The following is a 9,786-nucleotide window of genomic DNA, read 5'->3' as shown; positions in this document are numbered from 1 at the left end:
TGATGGCCATATCATGTTACATATTTTGATTGCATGTGATGTTTATCTTTATGCATCTTATTTTGCTTAGTGCGGTGGTAGCATTATAAGATGATCCCTTACTAAAATTTCAAATTATAAGTGTTCTCCCCGAGTATGCACCGTTGCGAAAGTTCTTCGTGCTGAGACACCGCGTGATGATTGGGTGTGATAAGCTCTACGTTCAAATACAATGGGTGCAAGCCAATTTTGCACATGTGTAATACTCGGGTTAAACTTGACGAGCCTAGCATGTACAGACATGGCCTCGGAACACTTGAGATGTTCACCATTGATGACTACTCCATCTCATGTGATGATCGGACATGGTTTAGTTGATTTGGATCACGTATCATTTAGATGACTTGAGGGATGTCAATCGAAGTGGGAGTTCTTAAGTAATATAATTAATTGAACTTTAATTTATCATGAACTTAGTCCTGATAGTATTTGCAAATTATGTTGTAGATCAATAGCTCACGTTGTTGCTACACTATGCTTTTTGATATGTTCCTAGAGAAAACTAGGTTGAAAGATGATAGTAGCTATGACGCGGACTGGGTCTGTGATTTGACGTTTATCCTCATTGTTGCACAGAAGAATTATGTCCTTGATGCACCGCTAGGTGACAGACCTATTGTAGGAGCAGATGCAGACGTTATGAACGTTTGGCTAGCTCAATATGATGACTACTTGATCGTTTAGTGCACCATGATTTACGGCTTAGAACCGGGAGCTCAAAAACATTTGAACGCCATGGAGCATATGAGATGTTCCAAGAGCTGAAATTGGTATTTTAGACTCATGCCCATGTCGAGAGGTATGAGACCTCTGACAAGTACTTCGCCTAAAAGATGGAGGAGAATAGCTCAACTAGTGAGCATATGCTCGGGTACTACAATTGCTTGAATCAAGTGGGAGTTAAACTTCCAGATAAGATAGTGATTGATAGAGTTATCTAGTCACCATCACCAAGTTACTGGAACTTCGTGATGAACTATAATTGGCAAGGGATGACGAAAGCGATTCCCGAGCTCTTCGTGATGCTGAAATCGACGAAGGTAGAAATCAAGAAAAAGCATCAAGTGTTGATGATTAAACAAGACCACTAGTTTCAAGAAAAGGGAAAAGGGAAACAAAAGGAACTTCAAGAAGAATGGCAAGTAAGTTGTCACTCCCGTGAAGAATCCCAAAGCTAGACCTAAGCCTGAAACTGAGTGCTTCTACTGCAAAGAAAATGGTCACTGGAAGTGGAACTACCCCAAATATTTGGTGGATAAGAAGGATGGCAAAGTGAACAAAGGTATATTTGATATACATGTTATTGATGTGTACCTTACTAGTGCTCGTAGTAGCCCCTGGATATTTGATACCTGTTCGGTTGCTAAGATTAGTAACTCGAAACAGAAGTTGCGGAATAAATAGAGACTAGTTGAGGGTGAAGTGACGATGTATGTTGGAAGTGGTTCCAAGATTGATATGATCATCATCGCACACTCCCTATACTTTCAGGATTAGTGTTGAACCTAAATAAATGTTATTTGGTGTTTGCGTTAAGCACGAATATGATTAGATCATGTTTATTGCAATACAGTTATTCATTGAAGACAGAGAATAATTGTTATTCTATTTACATGAATAAAACCTTCTATGGTCATACACCCAACGTTGATGGTTTATTGAATCTCGATCATAGTGATACACATATTCATAATATTGATGCCAAAAGATGCAAAGTTGATAATGATAGTGCAACATGTGGCACTACCGTTTAGGTCATATTGGTGTAAAGCGCATGAAGAAACTCCATGCTGATGGGCTTTTGGAATCACTTGATTATGAATCATTTGATACTTGCGAACCGTGCCTTATGGGCAAGATGACTAAAACTCTGTTCTCCGGAACAATGGAACGAGCTAATGACTTATTGGAAATAATACATACCGATGTATGCAGTCCAATGAGTATTAAGGCTCGTGGCGGGTATCATTATTTTCTGACCTTCACGGATGATTTGAGCAGATATGAGTATATCTACTTCATGAAACACAAGTATGAAACATTTGAAAAGTTCAAAGAATTTCAGAGTGAAGTGGAGAATCATCATAACAAGAAAAATAGAAGTTTCTATGATCTGATCATGGAGGTGAATATTTGAGTTATGAGTTTGGCCTTCATTTAAAACAATGTGGAATAGTTTCACAGCTCACGCCACCTAGAATACCACAGCGTAATGGTGTGTCCGAACATCGTAACCACACTTTATTAGATATGGTGTGATATGTGATGTCTCTTACCAATTTACCACTATTGTTTTGGCGTTATGCATTAGAGACAGCTGCATTCACGTTAAACAGGGCACCATATAAATCCGTTGAGACGACATCATATGAACCGTGGTTTGGCAACAAACCTAAGCTGTCATTTCTTAAAGTTTGGGGATGTGATGCTTATGTCAAAAGGCTTCAGCCTGATAAGCTCGAACCCAAAATCGAAGAAGTGTGTCTCCATAGGATAACCTAAGGAAATAATTGGTTACACCTTCTACCACAAGTCCGAAGGCAAAATCTTTGTTGCTAAGAATGGAACCTTTCTAGAGAAGGAGTTTCTCTCAAAAGAAGTGAGTGGGAGGAAAGTAGAACTTGATGAGGTAATTGTACCTTCTCTCAATTTGGAAAATAGCTCATATGAGAAATCTGTTCCTGTGATGCCTACACCAACTAGAGAGGAAGCTAATGATAATGATCATGGAACTTCAGATAAAGTTGCTACCGAACCTCGTAGGTCAAATAGAGCACGATCCGCACCAGAGTGGTATGGTAATCCTGTTCTGGAGGTCATAGTGCTTGACCATGATGAACCTACGAACTATGAAGAAACTATGATGAGCCCAGATTCTGATAAATGGCTTGAGGCCATGAAATCTGAGATAGGATCCATGTATGAGAATAAAGTGTGGACTTCAGTGGACTTGCCCGATGATCGACAAGCCTTGAGAATAAATGGATCTTCAAGAGGAAGACGGACGCTGATGGTAGTGTCACTATCTACAAAGCTCGACTAGTCGCAAAAAGGTTTTTGACAAGTTCAAGGAGTTGACTACGATGAGGCTTTCTCAACCGTACCGAGGCTTAAGTTAATCCGAATCATGTTAGCAATTGCCACATTTTGTGAAATCTGGCAAATGGATGTCAGAACTACATTCCTTAAATGGATATCTCTAAGAAGAGTTGTATATGATGCAACCAGAAGGTTTCGTCGATCCTAAAGGTGCTAACAAAGTGTGCAAGCTCTAGTGATTCATTTATGGACTGGTACAAGCATCTCGGAGTTGGAATATACGCTTTGATGAGTTGATCAAAGCATATAGTTTTATATAGACTTGCGGTGAATCCTGTATTTGCAAGAAAGTGAACAGAAGCACTACAGCCTTTCTGACAAGTATATGTGAATGACATATTGTTGATCGGAAATGATGTAAAATTTTCTGGAAAGCATAAAGGAGTATTTGAAAGTATTTTTTCAAAGAAAGGCCTCGGTAAAGCTGCTTACATACTGGGCATCAAGATCTATAGAGATAGATCAAGATGCTTGATAAGATTTTTCAATGAGTACATACCTTGACAAGATTTTGAAGTAGTTCAAAACGGAACAGTCAAAGAAGGAGTTCTTGCCTGTATTCCAAGGTGTAAAGTTGAGTAAGACTCAAAACCCGACCATGGCAGAAAATAGAAAGAGAATGAAAGTCATTCCCTATGCCTCAGTTATAGGTTCTATAAAATATGCTATGTTGTGTACCAGATCTGTTGTGTACCTTATCATGAGTTTGGCAAGGGGGTACGATAGTGATCCAGGAGTGGATCACTGGACAATGGTCAAAGTTATCCTTAGTTACCTAAGAGGACTAAGGAAATATTTCTCGGTTATGGAGGTGATAAAGAGTTCGTCCGTAAAGGGTTACGTCGATGCAAGCTTTTACACCGATCCGGATGACACTGAGTCTCAATCTGGATACATATTGAAAGTGGGAGCATGCAGAGCATTGTAGACATAGAAAATTTGCAAAATACATATGGCTCTGAATATGACAGACCCGTTGACTAAACTTCTCTCACAAGCAAAACATGATCACACCTTAGTAATCTTTGGGTGTTAATCACATGGTGATGTGAACTAGATTATAGACTCTAGTAAAACCTTTGGATTTTGGTCACATGGCGATGTGAACTGTGGGTGTTAATCACATACAGATGTGAACTATTGGTGTTAAATCACATGGAGACGTGAACTAGATTATTGACTCTAGTGCAAGTGGGAGACTTAAGGAAATATGCCCTAGAGGCAAAAATAAAGTTGTTATTTTATACTCCTTATATCATGATAAATGTTTATTATTCATGGTAGAATTGTATTAACCGGAAACTTCATACATGTGTGGATACATAGACAAAACACTGTGTCCCTAGTATGACTCTACTTGACTAGCTCGTTGATCAAAGATGGTTAAGTTTCCTAGCCATGCACATGTGTTGTCATTTGATGAACGAGATCACATCATTAGGAGAATGATGTGATGGACAAGACCCACCCGTTAGCATAGCATAATGATTGTTCGGTTTTATTGCTACTACTTTCTTCATGTCAAATACATATTCCTTTGACTATGAGATTATGCAACTCCCGGACCCCAGAGGAATGCCTTGTGTGATATCAAACATCACAACGTAACTGGGGGGGGGGTATAAAGATGCTCTGAAGGTATCTCCGAAGGTGTTTGTTGGGTTGGCATGGATCGAGATTAGGATTTGTCACTCTGAGTATCGGAGAGGTATCTCTGGGCCCTCTCGGTAATGCACATCATATGAAGCCTTGAAAGCAATGTGACTAATGAGTTAGTTGCGGGATGTTGCATTATGGAACGAGTAAAGAGACTTGTCGATAACGAGATTGAACTAGCTATGAAGATACCAACGATCGAATCTCGGGCAAATAACATACCGATGACAAAGGGAATAACGTCTGTTGGCTTAGCAGTTCAAACAATAAAGATCTTCATAGAATATGTAGGAACCAATATGAGCATCCAGGTTCCGCTATTGGTTATTGACCGGAGAGATGTCTCGGTCATGTCTACATAGTTCTCGAACCCGTTGGGTCCGCACGCTTAACGTTCGATGACGATATGTATTATACATAGCTCTCGAACCCGTTGGATCCGCACGCTCATAGTTTGCTCTTTATTTTTTCCACAAATCATTTATAGGTACATAAGTATCCATTTCATCATAGAAACACCAAAAGTTTTCCAAGATTCAACCACTAGCTAGGAACAATCAAGCCCGCCGTTTTGACCGCATTTTGAAACGGGCATAAAAAAATCAAAAAAAATCAAAAAAATGGAAAACCTTCGCATTGTGTCATTATATGTGACCAAGTTTCCAGGAAAAATAATAAACTTGTAATACGGAAATTATTTTTAAAAAGTGTTCTAAAAAATGAGCTATCATGCGTGAAGATTCATGGCTTTCAAGCCAAATGATCAATCTTATGGCCACATTCATGGCATAGTTTGTTCAAATGATCTCATATTGTGCACAAGGGTGCATCTTGGAATTCCAAACAATGCTGCCTAAGGGAGTTTTCATTTTCTTTGCATAGAAATTTCATTTTCCATTTTTCGAGTGCCCGAAATGAGGTTTTTTTGTGAAGGAACTACCAAATAATTGTTGAAAAAATGGACCAAATCATTTTTATAAAATACTAGGCCATGTTTAATGCACAATTGATAAAATGGTTAGGTGTAAAAAGTTTTGATCCACCTCTGGTGAAAAAGACAAATTCCCGCCGATTCAGTAGGAAGCGGGTCAAATTTGAACTGCAGCTGCCTCATAGTTTGCTATTTATTTTTACAAAAATCATTTCTAGTTACAGAAGTACCTATTTAACCATAAATACATGGTTTGGTGGCGATACGTCGAGGTTTGGATGGTGGCCGAGGGCCCCAACTCTAGAGCGCGTAAACTCGCATGCCCGCCGCGTGGTCACCGCGTGACCGTGGCATTGCCATATGTTCTGGGTGGCCTAGGCATGTCCAGGTAGGTGCTAGGAAGAAAATCACAACATAAGATTCTCACGAGGAGACCGATCGATGCTCAAACAACATGAATAAGCAGCCAAGTGTTTGATTAGCGGTACGAGAAATGCACATGGCTAATGGGCGTGAGTTTTGGCTAAGGATGATCAGTTACTAAGAAGACCATCTTCACAAATTTTCAGCTCAAAAGGAGGAGCCTAGGTGGTACTTGCTTTGCAAAGTACCACACTGGACATAAATACAAATGTTGAAGCTGGGCTCAAAATAATGAATGGATTGAGCTGGCATTTGGTGGAGGATGGTTATTTGGGCATAGGAAAGCACTATAGAAAATGGATACCATTTGGACATGCCAAAGTGGTACTTCCTTCACAAAGTGTTTTTTTGAACAGAACAGGAAAATAAATATTTTTGAATTATTTTTGAACTAGTCAAGGAAGGTTTTTTTACATATTTGACGAAGATATGACCCAAAGAATTTATGAGATTTTTTAGGAATTTTGGGAATGACAGAAATATAGGTTGCTTCACAACCTAGGGCAAAAACTGCCACATGGACATGACACATAGGCAAAACCGATGAGGTGGCGCCTAGTCATAACAACCCACCACAATTTACAAGGTTATGACCATCTATATTGGTCATGATCAGCTAGAAATAAGGCAGCGGACCAGTGCTATCTGCTTTATGACCATTTCGTGTAAGGAAATTACGACCTTTCTGACCAAAATGGTCGTTATAGTTTAGGGTTTGGAGCCTCCCGAACAGCTTTTGACCAATTTGTCTGAAATGGTCATATATCTATGACCAATTCTTCCAGGGTCACTGACAGAAAGTCACTAGTTGACATATTTCTTGTAGTGGTGCTACACCAGGGGTACCTACGGTTACATATGGTTGGTTACCATCCGGGGATAAACATGCTGATTACTCTAACTAGACTTTGAGGATACGCCAAGTCTTCGAAGGTTTCCTTCTGGAGCACGGGGTCGCCTGTACTCTAGCCTTCCATTGATGAATCACGAGCATCCTGCCAGTCCGGCCCATGAAAGATAGGCTGGCAGCCCGAGGACCCCACAATCTGGGACACCCTCATTCATGGCCTCATTATCTTCCTTCTAATCATGATTAGCATCCATGAGGCGTCGAATAAAATTCCTCTTTTTTTCCTGCTAAAGCAAAATTATTGAAAAAGTTTGTGTTCTAGTCACCGAACTTGAGCCAGTTCGCGTGAGCCCTCTGGACCCAATAAATTTATTCCTTTTCCATAGCTTCCTCGATTTCAGTTAGCAAATGCCTTTGCTGATCCATCGACTCGTCAATGAGAGGGCCCGATCGCAATTTTTCCAACTCATCCTTTAGATTTTTCAAGCGACGCTAAGGGATCTCAACACTGTTCTATCCCAGACATGAAGTTCTTTATGGACTCCTGTTGTTCGCTCTACAAAAGGTAGATTGCCTAGGGTACGCGACCATGCATAGTCACCCTATCAACCATTCCATCGTCCTTAAACCAACATGCCTCAAACTGCTGATGCCGCTGTCCTTTCTGTCGAATGATGTTCGAATCCCCCTCAGCCTCCAAAACTAATGGCCGATGATCAGACTTCAAGTGTGGTGCATTGGTAATAATTGCATTAACAAACAAGCCATGAAATCCTTCGTTACACACTACACGATCTAGACATTCCCTAATACATCGCCGCCTCCAAGTAAACTGCCAGCCGGTGAAGCCCATGTCATCTAGCTCACAATCAACTAGAGTGTCTCTCAAGTTTTGCATCATACGGACTGGACGAGGAGCACCACCCTCCTTCTCGTGGGAGTACAAAATCTCATTAAAATCGCCTATAACAACCTAGGGGAGAGATGCCTGGTATAGGTCCCGAAGATAATCCCATGTCCGAGTTTTGTCTTCCCATCTTGGTTCTCCATAGAAACCCGTTAGCCTCCAAATTTCATCCGGGGAAGTTCCCACCTTTACATCAATAACATTCTTGGTTTTGCCCATCACCTCTAGCACACAAAGGGTTGCGCCAAAGGCGTAAGAGACCACCACTAGCCCCAACACTCTCTACCACTTCAACATGATCCATCTTTAATTTTCTCATCAACTTTTCCACCCTAACTGTGTTCAGATGTGATTCAGACAGAAAAAACACATCCGGTCCCACTGCTTTTGGATATTCAAAAGAACCCTTATTGTCACTGTACTAGCCATGTCGCAATAGTTCCAACATACTATTTTCATTACTCCCACCAGCCGGCGCCACCACTACTCCCCATCCCCTCCCACCCTCTCGCCGTCGCCGGCGCACGCCAGCGGGCAAAGCCCCCAGGCGGCCGGTGGCGGCGGGATTTGTTTCCCCACGCGCGCAGGTGGTGGTCGGGGCTCGGGTGCTGCAAGTCAACGGCGGCTCCGGCGGCGTGGATCTGGCCCCTGGCGGCGCTCAGGCGGCTCTGTCTGTGCGTGGTGGCTGCGTGAGGCGGGCGGCTTCTGCTGCTCGCCGTTGGCCCTCGCGGTGGCTGCCGCGGGAGGTGCGAGCTGTGGCCCTCGGAGGCGGGCGGGCGTGTATCTGCTCGCGGGCGGCTGCGATGGAGGTGCGGCGTGGACGCTCTTGAGGCCGGCGGCGCGGATCTGCCTCCTGGGGTCGTGGGCAGGGTCCGACGACGTGGGGCGAGCGTGTGGGGATGTGCTTCGGCTGCAGCGGGGCGGATCTGAGAGCGTGATGGCGGGTGGTGCTTGGACGCCGGGGCGGCGGCCCCGGACCTCTTCATTGGCAACGGCGGCTGTGGTGGCTGCGTGGGCAGCGCCATGGCTGGAGCTCGGGGGCGTCGGTGCTCTGCGGCAGTGCGTCAGCCGTCGGTCGCGCCAGGGACGCTTGGTGCTGGCCGGAGGGTTGGCTGCTGCTGTTGCGCGGGGCTTCGGATCTGACCAGACGTGGCCAGTTTTGGCTCCTACAGTGGAGATGGGATAGCCTTGTCGACGGCTCTGCGTGGTGCGGGTGGCGGCGGCGAGGCTGTTCTGATCGGTGGCTCCGGGCTCTGGAGGTTGGTGGTGGTTCAGGCAGGCGGTGGCTCTCGTGTGCCAGTGTGAGGGAAGGGCTTCCTTTGGCTGCTCGGGGCGAAAGCCTTGCTCCGGCCTTGGCCGAAGCCGGCGGCGGCGACGCCTATGGGCGCCGCACACCTTCTTGGAGGCGTCGTCGTTCGAGGGCCTTCGACCTCTTCTCTCACACTCCGGGGGAAACCCTTGCTCCAGTTCTTGGAGCGGACTCCGGGGGAAACCCTTGCTCCAGGTTCTTGGAGCGGATGATGGCGGCGCTTCGGTGTCGCGGTCCTTCTTGGAGGCATCGTTCTGGAGTGGCATTGGCCTGTGAGAGTCATCGGCTCGGGTGGTGCGCGGCCTTGGGGCCGGCGTGGAAGTCGGAGCGGCGGCTCCGGATCTCGTCGTCATGGAGGGGTGCCGGCATTGGTCATGTGGGTGGCAGTGTCGTTGGCCAGCCTGGTGCGCGGCCTTGGGGTCGGCGTGGATGTCGGAGCGGCGGCTCCGGATTCGGTGGTTGGGTGTCGGCTCCGGTTGCTCGGGTGACGAAGCCGACGGCTTGCCTGGTGCGCGGCCTCGGGGTCGGCGTGTAGGTTTTCTGTCTGTACGTCGGAGCGGCGGCTCCGGAGA

The 9,786-nt window shown here is 44.7% G+C and overlaps 1 pseudogene; it reads left to right on the top strand.

Annotated features, from left to right (window-relative positions):
- The first annotated feature begins 8,928 nt into the window (after window positions 1–8,928).
- LOC119292627 lies at window positions 8,929–9,778 on the top strand (annotated as a pseudogene).
- Window positions 9,779–9,786: the final 8 nt, after the last annotated feature.

The sequence above is a fragment of the Triticum dicoccoides genome, chromosome 4B (assembly GCF_002162155.2).
Source record: "Triticum dicoccoides isolate Atlit2015 ecotype Zavitan chromosome 4B, WEW_v2.0, whole genome shotgun sequence".
Lineage (NCBI taxonomy): Eukaryota > Viridiplantae > Streptophyta > Magnoliopsida > Poales > Poaceae > Triticum > Triticum dicoccoides.
Note: the sequence above shows the minus strand (reverse complement) of the source record. Positions and strands in the feature narration are given on the sequence as shown.